The sequence below is a fragment of the Triturus cristatus genome, chromosome 4_2, assembly GCF_964204655.1.
Source record: "Triturus cristatus chromosome 4_2, aTriCri1.1, whole genome shotgun sequence".
Lineage (NCBI taxonomy): Eukaryota > Metazoa > Chordata > Amphibia > Caudata > Salamandridae > Triturus > Triturus cristatus.
The window spans coordinates 646,075,775-646,091,153 of NC_140586.1; the positions used below are offsets into that span (position 1 = coordinate 646,075,775).

Genomic DNA, 15,379 nt, shown 5'->3' on the forward strand with positions numbered 1-15,379 from the left:
TTATCAACAAAAATAGAAACTATTTTGTCCATTCCAGGCCACCAGAAAAATTGTTTGAGTTTTTTCAGGTAGAAGAAATACCAAGATGGCCGCTGTGAGCTGTGCCAATAATGCGCTCACGCAACCCAGCAGGTGGAATAAAAAGACAACCATGCATACAAATTTGACCTGAACAAGAAATTTCAGTTGCTACACTGGCAAAACTACGAATTTCTTCAGAGGATAGTGTACCGGCGGGCCAACTTTGGTTATTAAACTTGATGAGTTTTTTGTAAATTTTCATCTTGAGCAGTTGCAGTAATCCATTCCTCCTCTTTTATCACTCCATCACAAGCTTGTAAGACATCAACCATGGGTATCACACACTCTTCATCACCACAAACATCAACCTAACATGAAATAGGCAATACGAGATAAGCAGTCAGCTGTAAAATTCTTTCCGCCTTGAATATATTTAACAGTCATGTGAAACTCTTGTAATTTGGAAAGAAGTCTAAGAAGGCATCAGGAAGCTTTGCCATGACCATTCCCACTCAACAAATACACTAAGGGTTTGTGATCAGTAAATAAATCAAAGGCTGTGCCCCAAATGTACGTCTTAAATTTGTCCACAGCCCAGACACAAGCAAGATCCTCACTCTCAATAGTACTATAATTAACTTTAGCTGGAATAAGGGTGTATGAGGCAAAAGCTACATTATTTTCATGACCATTAACCATTTGTTTGAAAACAGCTCCAATCCCTTTAATGCTAGCATCAACCGTAATAAAAGACTTTCCTTTAGGATTAAAAGATTGAAGTGCAAGAGCATTCGAAACTAAGGATTTAATCTCATTAAAAACCGCATTAGTTTGAGTTGTCCAAGTAAATTTAACTCCTTTTTTTAAAAGTGAACGTAATGGTTGAACCTATAGCGCATAGCTTGTGATGAGGCGTGCGTAATATTCACACAGCCCCAGAAAAGATCTTAAGGTATCTTTGTCCGAAGGAGGTGGAGCTGCTCTAATAGCATCAACACGGCAAGCTTTAGGTTTAGTTCCATCAGCTGAAATCTTGTGGCGTAAATACTCAACCTGTTGCACAAAAAGTTTGCATTTATTCATTTTGACAGTCATACCATATTTACTTAAAAGTTCAAAAATTCTATTAAGTACAATTATGTGTACCTCCACAGTTTTAGTAAAGACTAAAATATCGTCCTGAAAAGCTTGAACGTGTGGTACCTCACTAAAAATAGAATCCATCATTCTTTGAAAAACGCTTGCAGCGGAGGCAAGCCCAAAAGGAAGTCTTAGATATTTAAAAGCCCCAAATGGAGTCACAAAGGTGATTAGAGTTTGAGACTCTGGACTTAGCAGAACCTGATGATAGGCGGAGTGTAGATCAATTGTTGAGAAAAATGTAGCCTTATTTATGTTAGCCATCATTTCTTGGATGTGATAGAGGGGATGACAGTCCACAACAATGTTCTGATTGAGGGATCTCAAATCCACACAGAGTCTCAAATCCCCGGAACATTTTCTAGACAAAATGATTGGAGAAACCCATTCAGATTATTCAATTCTAGAGATAACACCTTGAGCAAGCAGTTCGTCTAGCAACGTTTTCAAACCTTCTCTTGCACTTAAAGGTACAGGACGTACTTTGTGAATAATAAGCATAGCGGCTTTTTTAAGTTTAATGGTATGCTCAAAACCCTTGACATTACCAATTGAGTCTGAGAAAACAGTAGGAAGCAAGAGATTGCAAGGCTGATTAATGGTTTTCAATAGCTAAAACAGGCATGTCACCAAGGACAATGGGTTCCTCATGACCAGGACGTAAATAAATACCCAACCTGGCTAAGTCCATCCACCCAACAATATCTCTCCCCTTGATAGCAACATAAACCTTGGTTACGGTTTGATGACCCAAAATTTCAAGTGCAGCCTCAAAGTAACCTAATTAGTTAATATCTTGCTCCCCAAAGGCCTTAGGGCAAATGTCAGCAGTTTTGAGAACAGTATCAGCTGGCCAGTATTTATAAAATGTAATATCTGCTAAAATAGTAACAGCCATCATATACAAAATTATTCTGTCCACCAAGGCTTGACAAAAGGGGCCTTTGACACCTTTGACAACATCTTTACAAGGGGCATCGATAGTGAGCTTCACATTAGAATATTTTTCATTACATTCATTCAACATTTCTGAAGTAGAAACATCAACATAATTAATTTTGGGTTTGTTAGAATTGTTTGGTACGCTTCTAAAAACACCTTGGAAGTGCCCAATTTTGCGACAATGTACACATCTTTTGCTTAAGGCTGGACAAGTAGGATAATTGCCCAAATGTTTTTTTGACCCACACTTGTAGCAAACTCCCCTTATTTGCTTAAATACTTTAGTAATAGCTGCTACAACAGGTTCTTCAACAACTACATTGACAGGGGGTGAATGAAGCGGACTGGTATGTGTGGACACTTGAGAATTCATAACTTGGGATGTTACAATTAACCTCTCTATGCTTCTGGCAACATCAATTGTTTCATTGAGAGCTGGGTTCTTGCAAGTGAGTAATCTCTCTTGTACTTTCTTGGAGAAACAGTTAAAAACAAACTGGTCTCTTATGTAAATGTCAACGTTATTTTCAAAGTCGCATTTTGAAGCTAGAACACGTAAAGTGGCAATGTACTCTTCAACAGTCTCATCTGACGCTTGCTTGCACATGGAGAAATTGTGTCTCTCCAATAAAACACTTGTTTAATCTGTGTTTCTGTTTTTGCATTCTCTCTTTTGCCTCAATGTACACATTCCATGTTGTGCCCTCTCCAGACGGTCCCGGAACCATGGGGAAGTTGTCAAATACCCTCTGACCTGCCAGTCCTAAATGATTAAACAGAAGATCTGGTTTACTAGTAGGCGAATAATCTATTGCATCAATGGCTGTAATGTAATTTTCAAAGATCCTCAACCAATCCTTCCATTTAATATCAGGTCTTCCAGGTTTTTCTAGTAAAGGAGGAGGTTGCACTGCCCCTTGGACCGAGGCCATAGAGTCTTGAAAAAATGAAACACACCAAAGGCAAAACCCAAATTTACATGGAATTAGAAAAGAAAGTCTCACCTGGGCAAATTAAACAGCCACCACAAAGATAAAATAAAGGTTGCAACGATCAGAGAGCAGGATTGTAATGAGAACAGCTGTGGAGCACAAACTGAAGGAAACAAAGATGGCCAACGTATAACACATACGTGATGAGATCAAAGCGCACACGCACACCAGCATCAGAACACAGCGTTTCTGCTTCCAAGTTATCAGAATGTGTCACAGTGAACGCAGGAGGCAATTTGGATAAGGGCAAGTGGCAGGATGCAAATTTGAAAAATGCCGGTGGAGGTGAGGGCAAGTGCCGAAGTCAAGCTAGAGCAATTGTAAGGCATGTAGTAAATTGCACTTACATTAGAAATAAGCCAATCTGGTGTTGCGCTCCACGAAGAAAATGATTTCTGGAGAAGTCGGTGGATCAACATTTTGAAATCTCAGCAAGTAGATAAGAGGGTTTACGGGTAAAATCCAACCTCTAATTTTTTTTCTCTACCCCACTCTTGGTACCAAAATGTGGCAGGGGAGAAAGAAGATAAGTTGCAAGCGAGGTTGTTGTTGGAAAGAAAACTTTACTCTTCCGTTGTAGGACCCACGACCATGGACACATCTGGATGCTTCCATGGACACAGCAGACTGCGTGAGCAGAGCTGACGTTCCTAGAACCATTCAGCCGGTTCCAAAGAACATGGAACACACATCAAAGATACACAAGTAAAGGTACAATTAAAGGTACAATGTATTACAAATACTGTAATAGCATACCACAAACAGCTGCTCGCTTAAGCAGCTATTCTATTCAGAGATGTCCCTACTTTCCTTTGAAACTTGGGTACTGTTAGAAGGGCCTACTCCTATGACCAGAGAGAGAGCATTAGAACATAATGGGATAGTTGAACTTATGGAACAAAGGAGCAGCACCACCAATAGACTGCTGAATAATGAAGAGGTGCTTACATAAACCATGCTCCATGGAAGAAAGGGGAAATCTTTGGGGTATATTAAACAGCCAAGCCTTTTTAACCAGTGTGGCTGTCCAAGCAATCCTTTCGTAAAGCTGAATACGAGTGAGTTGCCATAGTCAAGTTAAGACCCAACTAGAGCTATGACCACTGCATTCCTGGCAGATGTAAAGAGGCAGAGGAGAATTCTAGTTAGCATTTTAACTTTAAAGAAAGAAGGCGAACAATACTGCGATGATTAAAAACCAAGGGAGGGGTGTGCTTGCAGCCTCAAGCATAAATTCTTCATTGCTTCAAAGAGATGTCTCAGGTCTTCAATTTTCTGTAAATTAACTCCTTAAACATGTAACACCACTCCACACACCCTGATCTCTCCAAATGATATATTTTTTTTTAAATCTAGAGAAAACAAATTCTGTCTGACATATATATAATTAACTTAGCAAATATGGCAGCCTTCACTTTTTTCCTATTTAGTTTGTGTCATGTCAATGATGTATCGTAATACCTAGTGTGTCCATTTTCAGGTAACTTGTAGCGTTTTGCAGCAGGCACAACTTCCAAGGGCCGAGAACTGGAATTGGCACCACAAGGCAGGTCAGAACTCCCAGCAGTGGAGTTCAGGGATGCTGCAGGTGAAGTCTTTGTGTCCCTGAGACTTTCTTAACAGGAGGCAATCTCTACTTCAAGCCCTCAGAGAATCTTCTTAAGCAGGATACAGCAAAGTAAAAGTCCAGTCCTTTCCATTGCCTACAGACAGAAGCAGCAACTGCAGGCCAACCCAGCCAAGCAACACACAGCAAATGGGCCGTACTCTTCCTGACAGCTCTTCAGCTCTTCTTCTTGGCAGGGTCCTCTTTGTCCAGAAGTGTTCTAAAAGTCTGGGGTTTTAGGTCCAGTAATTAGACCCCTTTTGGCCTGTGAAGTTGGCAAACTTCAAAGAAAGTCTTTGTTGTTCACAAGTTCATGCCTTGCCCAGCCTTGGCGCCAGACACACTCTAGGGGGTTGGAGACAGCATTGTGAAAGGAAAGGCACAGCCATATTCAGTTGTTAGTGATATCTCCTCTCACCACTCCAGCCTAGGAAGACCCATCATCCTGGTGATGGTTCATCAGGATATGCAGGACACACCTCAGCTCCCTTTGTGAGACTGTCTAAAGTGAATGCACAGACAGGGCCCTGTCAATCTAAACCAAACATTGATTCCACAGGCAGGCAGAGGCACAGATTGGTTACACATGAAAATGCTCACTTTTTAAAAGTGGCATTTTCAAACACGCAGATTTTAAACCAATTTCACTAAAAGATGTATTTTAAAATTCTGAGCCCAAACTTCAAATCTCGATCTCTTCCCGAATGAAAGTTAAACAAGTACGATTTTACAAGTCAGCTCCATAGCCTATGGGAGCGACTGGCCTTGAAATAGTCAAAAACTAAATTGGCAGTATTTCACTATCAGGACATGTAAAACACACCAGCATATGTTATACCTTTCACATGCACTGCACCCTGCCCATGGGGGTACCTTGAGCCTACCTAAGAGGTGCCTTACATGTATAAAAAGGGAAAGTAAGGACCTGGCAAGTGGGTGCACTTGCCGCATTGACATGACAGTTTAAAATTGCTCTCACAGACACTGCCTTGTGCAGGCCTTAGACAAGTTAACTCATGTGGGTGGCACAACCAGAGCTGCAGGCCCACTAGTAGCATTTGATTTCCAGGCCCGCACACACAGTGCACTTTACTAGAGACTTACCAGTAAATCAAATATGCCAATCATGGATTTCCATTTAGAATCAAAATTTACACAAGGAGCATTTGCACTTTAGCACTGATCAGCAGTGGTAAAGTGCCCAGAGTGCCTAAACCAACAAAAGCAGCAAACCAGCAAAAGCAAGGTCCAGCATACAATAAAAAATACAGAAGGCAGAGGCCAAAAGATAGGGTAAACCACGCCAAGGATGTCAGGTCGAACACCCCTTCCATACCAGACAGCATATCAAATTATAGGGGGGTACCGTATATAAACAAGCCTGTTGGCTTTATCAAGAGTCATCTTATTGAGGCGCGCGGCAGTGGCGGTGCAAGATGGCCGCCACTTGAAGAGCTCCGATGACTTGAGCTCCATGCATCGACGGAAGGACCGTCTACACACAGCGCCCCCTCACCGCAACTACTGCATAAATAGTCGGAGGTGTTCGGGAGCATGCTGGCAAGTTTTCCGACCCTGTAAGGATCTATTTGTCTTTTTATCGGCCCCGTTCTTTACCGCCTCATAGCGGCCGCCATTTTAAGCTCTCCCCGGCAGCATTACAATCGCTACGATGTTGCTTTCCCCTCAAGGGCTATGATACCTCCTCTTTTCTTCACACATGTCCAGGTTTTGCTCTCTGTTAGCAGGTCTCCGAACTTTTGGCCCATAATTTGTCATGTGGAGCAAATGCATCTCTAAATAGGTGAATGCCCCTTTCATAGCATTCCTTACTAGGCATTTATATTAACTGAGCGGCACCATACCTCCTTTTTTTGTGAAGCTGCGCCACGAGATTAACCGCTCACTTTTCTTTCAGTGAGTTTGGACTGTACATTATCGCTGCAGCCTGTTTGATTTTTATCTCTTTTTATTGGCACTACTTCACTGCTCTTTTCTTTTATTACTCCTCATCATACCACCAACGCTGTTTATTTTGGCTGTTATTTTTACCGTTTGCATAATTGACGGCTCCTCACACTCCTGATCTTTCCTCAATATGTATTCCCACCATCCAAATAAACTTCAAGGAGCTTCTTCTGGTGTTCGTAAAGACGCAGCTGCGGGTCCTGGTAAACGCTCCAAGAAGGACCCTCGTTACAACTTTTTTATATTCATCTCTCTCTCCTCGTTTTTTGCCACACCAAGCGATGTTATATACTTTCCTTCTTTTTTGCTACTCTCCTTTACATACTCCCTTCCCTTTTACATACCTGTATCCTCTTTTGTTTCTTATACTTTCTTTTATTGCTAATTTTCATATCTTTATTATTAACTTTTCTTCACCTATATTCTTTAATGATTGTTTATCTATTTATGAACTCTGCTTATGAAAGGTCTCTGCGTTATTTCATGGAATGTAAAAGGTATGCGTAATCCTGTTAAGAAGCAGAGAGTGTTGTCCCACCTTGCTAAATTGAAATATCATATTGCCTTGTTACAAGAATCACACCTCAGGTTACAGGTTTGCAGTCATTACGTAAACAATGGGTTGGTGAAATTTCTTGTTCCCCAGCTGTAAGCAATAAGAATGGTGTTGTTATTTTATTCCACAAATCATTGACTGTTCATATACAAAACGAATCTAAAGACACAAATGGTAGATGGTTCCTCTTAGATGTTACAATTAATAATACCCCAATGTCTTTTTGTAATGTATACGGCCCGAATGGAACGGATTCTTCCTTTTGGTCTGATTTTTCCACTCTCCTCTCCTCACACGCTGCTGCCAACTTGATAGTGGGTGGAGATTGTAACCAACTCATGGATCCCTTCCTCGATCGAAAGTCTCAAATCAAATATATCCCCAACAAGATGCAAAAAACGTTCCATAAGGCAAATACTGCAAGAGGATTGGTTGATGCATGGAGAACGTCTCACCCAGATATTTTAGAATTTTCCTTTTTCTCTCCTGCACATAGATCTTACTCCTGCATATATTATATTTTCCTCTCACAACATACCCTGCAATTCATGAATAATATTGAGATTGGTTCCATTCTCATCTCTGATCACGCTCCTGTCATTTTAGACATTGATTACCCTTCTCCTACACCCTCATCTTGGCACTGGCGCTTTAACAATTCTCTTCTTTTAGACACTAATTTTTCGGAAGTTTTTGCTCTTTGCTCAAGAATTCTTTCTTCATAATCTCTCTTCCATTTCTCAATTTTACTTAATCTGGGACGCCTTCAAGGCCTCTGCAAGAGGTTTTATAATTGACTTCGTATCCCGTAAAAAGAAAAAGGCCCTCTCGGAGTCTACATCTCTTCTTCAACAAATTAAGATGTTGGAACATCAATATTTTTCTACTAATTGCCCTGATACACTATCCACTCTTATTAAAGTTAAAATGGAATATAACAAGCAGTCTTGGGATTCTGCCTGCAATAATCTTCTTAGATTCAATGCAAAAATGTACGGTGGACGTAACAAAGCCGGTAGATCCTTGGCCAATTACCTCAAGATTAAAAAACAAAAATCTAAAATTGTTGCTATTAAGGATCCCTTTGGAGTTCTACATCTCTCAGATACTAAAATTCTCAATTGCTTTACAGATTTCTATACCTCTCTTTACACCCCAGAATCCTCCCCCCCAACTGATCTTATTGATTCCTTTTTTAAAACTATCCCTAAATCTCCGGAGAATCAGGTTGACCTTTCTTCCTTGAACGAGCCCATCACTGAACAAGAAATTATTAATGCTCTCTCCCTTTTACCCAAAGGTAAGACTCCGGGTCCTGATGGCTTTACCGTTCGTTTTTTCCTTCACTTCAAAGCACTATTGACCCCTCACCTCCTCTCATTAATTCACCACTTCCTTATCACTGGCTCATCACATGGTTCCTTTACGCAGGCTATGCTCTGCCTGATACCTAAAAAAGATAAAGATGCATCCTTTTGTAAACATTATAGGCCCATCTCTTTGATTAAAACAGACTGTAAAATATTTGCCAAATTGCTCGCCCTACGTATTAATAAAGTTATCCCAGACGTTGTTAATATATACCAATCCGGATTTGTCAAAGGTCGTTCTATCACAGACAATTCACTTGCCTTTCTTAATATCATCCATCTGGCTTCTAAATTTGACTCTCCTTTAGCCGCCATGACATTAGATGCTGAAAAAGCATTTGATAGGGTCAACTGGGAGTTCATTTTCAGTGCCCTTAAATGGCATGGCTTTGGCCCCCCTATCCTTCAATATATTCAATTATTATACTCATCTCCGACAACTTCCATTTGGGTAAATGGTTGTCAGTCGCGTTATTTCCCTCTTCTTAGAGGGACTAGACAGGGATGCCCCCTTTCTCACCTTCTCTTTATCCTTGCTTTGGAGCCCTTCCTAGAAACAATTAGACGTTCTTCGCAATATACAGGTTTTCATTTCCATTCACTTGATATTAAGTACACGCATATGCGGATGACATTCTTTTATACATTATTAGACTCCCCAAAGTGCTGGTCTTGTCCTCATACTAACAGTGATTTCCTACATATGTTTTTCCATTGTCCTCTAGTTAAATCTCTCTGGTCTCATGTTTGGTTAAAACTGAATGATATTTTATCGACTGATGTTCCTTTTGAGATTTCTCATGTATTTTTCGGTAGCTGCTCCTCAGTTTGGGATGTTCATAGTACTGTGGGTAAGTTTATCGATCTATTTTTTGCTATTACTCTTCTAGTTATTACTACAAACTGGAAGGACACTTCAAAAATTTCATTTCAAGCTTGGTGGAATTTACTTTGTCATCATCACAGACTGGATCGAGCTTTTGCTAATTCTACTACTTTGTTGATCAAAAAAGACTTGCTGTGGCTGCCTTTAACTTTTTTTCTTTCCAGGTTAAGCTTGTGTATGCATTCTAATGTATTAGTTATTGTTTTTTCTTTTTACTCTCCTTGCTTCCTGTTTTCACCCATTGTTATATAACTGTCTTTCTTCTGGTTTTAGACCCCTCTCTTTTCTCGCTCTATCTTCTCACTCTTTTTCCCTTTTTTTCTTTTGGTCTTTTCCTTCCCCCCTTCTCATTTAAATTTTCTAAAAATGCATTTGATTTTGTATAGTTCTCTCAACGGAGGTATGATTCATATTTTACCCTATTGTTAAATTTATTTCAATAACGACACTCCTCTTTATTTTCTATGTACTGATGTTTTACTCTGTTTATCACCTTAATAAAGCTTTCTAAACTTAAAAAAAGTCATCTTCTCATATTGGATAAGTCAATTGGCTTTATCAAATGCTAATATTTTGAAATAGCAACAAACTACATGGTTAAAAACCCTTTTATTAATAATAACCATGTGTAAATACATTAATAATTGTTAATGAAACATTTCAATTTTGCTCAGCAATCATAGTCAACATGAATAGTTGATGAAGCATTAAATATAAACATAACATCTGGCCTCCAGAACCTTGTCCTACCAATTGAGCCAATTGGTACACCCGGAGCTCAGCACGTCAAAATGCAGGTGCAAGCAATTGGGAAGAAATTGGCGCTCCAGCAGGAACCACACTGACCAAGCCACCTTCAAATCCTCCCTCAACAACTAACACTGCCACCTCAAAGCCACGAAAAAAGAGACCCTGACTCGCTGGGTAGAGACCAGTGCCAAACAAGCCAGGGAACTCTTCACCATCGTCTGAGATTTCACCTGCCTGCCAGCCACCGAAAACTTGTTCCCCTCCTCACAGCAACTCTGTGAAGCCATTTCCGATCACTTCCACAAAAACATAGCAACCATCTACAAAAGCATTGATCACCAACTTACTGATCTCCTCAACATCCCAATAATGAATACCGCCGACTACCCACTAACCACATGGGAACAACTCAGCATACCAAACAACTACTATAATGAATTCCATCCACTCGGGAGCACCCACCTACCCATGTCCCCACCGACTTTTTAAACTCATAAGAGATGAGATCAGCCACCGGTTCACCAACATCCTCAACACCTCCATCACCACAGCCACCTTTTCTGAAGCCTGGAAACATGCAGAGGTTAGACCACTTCTCAAGAAACCCTCAGGAGACTCAAGCGTGCTCCAGAACTACCATCCCATCTCACTGCTCCCATTTCCGCCACAGTCCTGGAGAAGGCCATAAATTTCCAACTCACCGAACATCTGGAAAGAAACAGCCTGCTATACCTCTCTCAATCAGGTTTCAAAGCCAATCACAGCACTGAGACAGCCCTCATTGCTGCAACAGATGACATCTGCATCCTGCTCAATAGAGGAGAATCAGCTGCCCTGATCCTGCTGGACCTCTCCACAGCCTTTGACACTATCTACCATGACACACCCATCGATTGACTGTGTCGGATCGTAATTATAGACAACACTCTCAGGTGCATGGTATCCTTTCTCACGGGTCACACCCACAGAACCCGTTCCTCCCCCTTCACCCTACAACCTAAGCACACCATCTGCGGTGTCCCTCAAGGCTCATTACTCAGCCCAACCCTATTCAACATCTACATGACACCACTCGCAGTCGTCGTCAGATCTCATGACATCCACATCATCTCCTAAGCTGACGATACCTAACTTGTCCTCTCGCTCTCAGCGGACCCGGCCTCAATGAAAACCAACTTCCACAGCTGTTTGAAGAACGAGTTAGCCTGGATGAAATACCTGAAGCTCAACAAGTACAAAACTGAAGTCCTGACCTTCATCAGACACACTGCACTCTGGAACGACTCCTGGGGGTCAACAGAACTCGGACCCACCCCCACTCCGAAAGAGTATGCCTGTAACCTCGGCATCATTCTGGACAGCGAACTCTCCATGAAACGTCAGGTCAACATCGTCTCCTCAGCCTGCCTCCACACTCTCTGCATGCTCCGCAAAGTCTTCAAGTGGCTCCCCTTCAGCATCAGGAAAACTGTGACATATTCACCTATCATCAGCTGGCTGGCCTACGGCAAAGCACTCTATGCATGCGCCACCACTGAACTCATGAAAAGACTCCAGACAGCAGCCAGACTGATCCTCAACCTACCCAAGAGGACCCACATCACCCAGCACCTGAAGGACCTCCACTTATTCCCTATCCAGAAGATATGTTAATTCAAGCTTTTGACCCAAGCCTACAAAGCCCTCCTCGACTGAGGACTCACCTTTATGAAACACTGTCTGAATTTCCACCGACCTCCCATGAACTCCACTCCGCTCACCTCATCCTCGCACAGATACCGTGCATTTGCCTCTGCCGCTCCGAAGGATGCTCCTTCTCCCACCTCGCCACCAAAGTCTAGAACACTCTCCCCCTCCACCTTTGGACTACACCCTCGTTGACCCAATTCAGGAAAGGACTCAGGATCTGGCTCTTTGACTAAGACCCGTGGCACAGCACCTAGATACTCTCTCAGGTGACAAGCCGCGATATATAAATACTGCTTGCTTGGTTGACTTCAAAGTGGGCAACTGCTATAAATATTGGACCCTAAGATCCAACTCTTCAGTACACATCTGAACATGTGGAAGACTCAGGGGAAGGACTGCTCTGCTGCTATAAGGACAGCCACTCTGCTGCCCTGCTACCCTTCTGCCCTCCTTCCTGAGTGAGAAGGACTGGACTTGCATCTTGAACCCAGGACCGCCAGAGTGACTCCAAGGCCTAGTTGGCTGGCCACCTAATCAGAAGCCTGAGGGACAGAACAGGCTTCCTCCATCTGCGACCCGGCACCTGGACGCTGCCAGCTGTATTTCCTGCCCTCTCAAGTGGTGCCACCCCATTCCTGGACCCTTGAAAGTGAACCTGATGGTGCTTTGCCAGCTCAACTGTGGTACCAGCAGAACTGACACATCAGAGCAGCTGCTCGACACATTGCCTAACCAAAACTCTATATTGCAGCCACTGCATGACACATCACCTTTCCAAAGTCTACATCAGACCGCTGCGAGAGCCCATTCTCTTTGCAGGACTTTACATCACCGCTCACAGGCCTCCAGGAACCGCTGATGTGTGATGCATCCTCGACGCAGGACATCGCATTGCAAGCCCCTCCTATATGGCATCCTCGATGACCTTGCATTGCAGCTCTGCAGCTCCTAGGAACTGCCCCTGTGCAACGCATCCTCAACATAGGACTCTGCTACACTCAGCAGCCAGGATTTAAGGTACTTGGGATCAACGGGCCCAACTGGATCCCTGTAGCCAGCCCACGCTCCATCGCGATCAGTCTGAACTTGTGACTTTATCCCAGACCTGGGCGAACACATAACCACAGTTGGTGGTTTGTGCTTTTTGGTGCTATTTTCACTTAAATATTTACAATTGCATATCCTCAGTTCTACTGATTGGGTTTTTTGTCCTTTTGGTCTTAAAATATTTAATGTGTTTTACTCTATTTTTCTGAATTGGTGTGGGGTTGTTATTGTGTTGTGTTTAACTTTATTACTATTTGAAGAGCTGAATAAATACTTTACACATTGCCTCTAAGTTAAGCCTGACTGCTCTGCACTAAGCTACCAGAGGGTTGAGTGCAGATTAATTTAGGGTTTGCTTGTGACTTCACTCTAATAAAGAATTGTGGTTGCTACTTGAGTAGCGTTTCACCCCAAACAACCCATAACACAATTTCATACATGTACAATAAAGGACAAATGTCAACATGGTGAGAAGTGTGCTGCGTGAATAACCTGCAGCATTGTTTAATCGTTTACATTTTTTTTATATGTTATGCTATAACATATTTATTAAGAGGTCATCTGCACAGAAGGAGTTCAGCTGTGGCTGCTCAGCTAATTGTTTGAACCCCTACATCAAAATGGAAGTCAGTATCACTGCAAACGTTGAAGATCGCCGCCATGCAGGAGCTCCTTAAGAAGGCTCCTGGGTTGGGGATCTACAATCTGTAAATATCCCCGTATTACCCCAGCCATCAACAACATCACCCTGACGTGCTGCATATACATGCTCTTACCTAGAAGCTGGCTACTCCCATAGGCAGGATCGGAAAGTTCTTGCCACAGTGAGCTCCTTTCCTGCGGAGGAGGCGCTGAGGATCCCTCGTGATGGTCGACTGAAGGAGCCGAACTCGGTGACCTGCAGGACCTACCCCCTGCCGTTGGAAAGCTGCCTGCAGATAGAGAAGATGTTTCAGTTCACGTTCATTGGGAGATGACACATAGGAGCCGGCAGTTCCCGGACCTGGTCGCGGGCCTGCCCTTCACCCGACTTTTCTGCTGGAGCTGCCTGATGGGATTGGCTCAGTCATGAGGATTGGTGGTTGCAGGGTCCTGAATCATTGCTTGTGGAGCCCAGACAGCCCGGTGGATGCCACAAAGCTGTGGGTTCCACCAGAAGACTGCCTACTACCTGACATGGCTCTGAGGCCTCCCCTGCTGATCTCCATGAGACGGGGATGACAGCGGATGAAATCCGATTCCCTAATTCCTGGGACGGTCCTTCCCACTGATGGTTTCAGCCCAGACACACCCCCTGCTGGTCCCAGAGAGGAGGAGATGATTGGCAGCAAGACAGGGTCATGCTCTTGTGTTTGTTTTCTGCTGTCTCTGGTCTTGTTTGTCTCGTTCGCTATTTTGCTGTCCTGCACGAGGACCGGGGAGGCTGCCCTCCTTTCCTCTGACTCTCCCTGGTGAGGAGAACCACGGAGCACCCATGTTAAGTGGCGGGGCACTCATGTGCAGCACAGCACTCGTTTGGGAACTTTTCTAAATGGACATCTCCATGGCAGTGAGATGATTGTTATCACCAGGGGATTGTGGTTACAATTGGGGCTCCTCATTGTTTTTCACTGTACATGATAGGCTTTGAGGGGGGGAGAACTACAGAGTTTGACCACTACTCACCTACAATGTATGGTCTGACTGGCAACAGACTTTGGTGCACTCCCCTGCATATCGGACTACAGCAGGCTATCGGTGTCTGCTGCTGGGGCTCCCAGTGCCCTGGAACCCTCTCTAGCAAAATGGCATCCCTATAATCTCTTCATAGCCAAAACTAATCTTGACCTCTCACTTCAGGTCCCTAGAAAGGAGAGAAGGACTATAATTTCTCCTTTCAGGTTCCTAGAAAGGAAAGAAGGACTATGATTCCAGAACACTAGCTTTCGAGTAGGGGAGAGCGAATCAGAACCACATATCGCTTCCCAACATCCTCCAAACCATTCCCTTTCCAATCTCCGTCCCATTCGACAACTGGGGAATAGCCCCCAAACAACCTCCTTCTCAGAAAACAATGCTAAATGGTTTCAAAATTCCAGACGAAGTCGACATTCTCAATATTATAACATCGCTAAAACCCTCCACCCATTTCTCTGATTTTATGCCCGCTAAACTTACAAACAAACTAAAATCCTCCATTCTACAGCTCTGGACCAGGATTATTAATGCATCCCTAACTCAGGGCCTGATGCTGGACTGTCTAAAAATAGGACAGGTTACTCCTTTACTCAAAAATCCTACTGCAGAACAGTCTAACCTCAACAACTTCTAACCCATTACCAACGTCCATACACTATCACGGTCCTAGGAAAATGTGTGCACTTACAACTCTGTGACCATATTGATAAGTTCCATCTTCTAGACGATTGCCCA

At 43.0% G+C, this 15,379-nt stretch overlaps 1 long non-coding RNA gene across 2 annotated transcripts in view; it reads right to left on the reverse strand.

The window, feature by feature from the left end:
- LOC146834809 (uncharacterized) overlaps positions 1 to 15,379 on the reverse strand; it is a 53,829-nt gene that overhangs the window by 14,833 nt on the left and 23,617 nt on the right. Inside the window, exon 4 of one of the 2 annotated variants that reach the window (XR_014960339.1) lies at positions 13,744 to 13,899. The exons of the other annotated variant lie outside the window; for it this stretch is intronic. This is a non-coding gene — a long non-coding RNA (uncharacterized LOC146834809). The remainder of the gene's footprint in view (positions 1 to 13,743; positions 13,900 to 15,379) is intronic. 2 annotated transcript variants of the gene reach the window in all.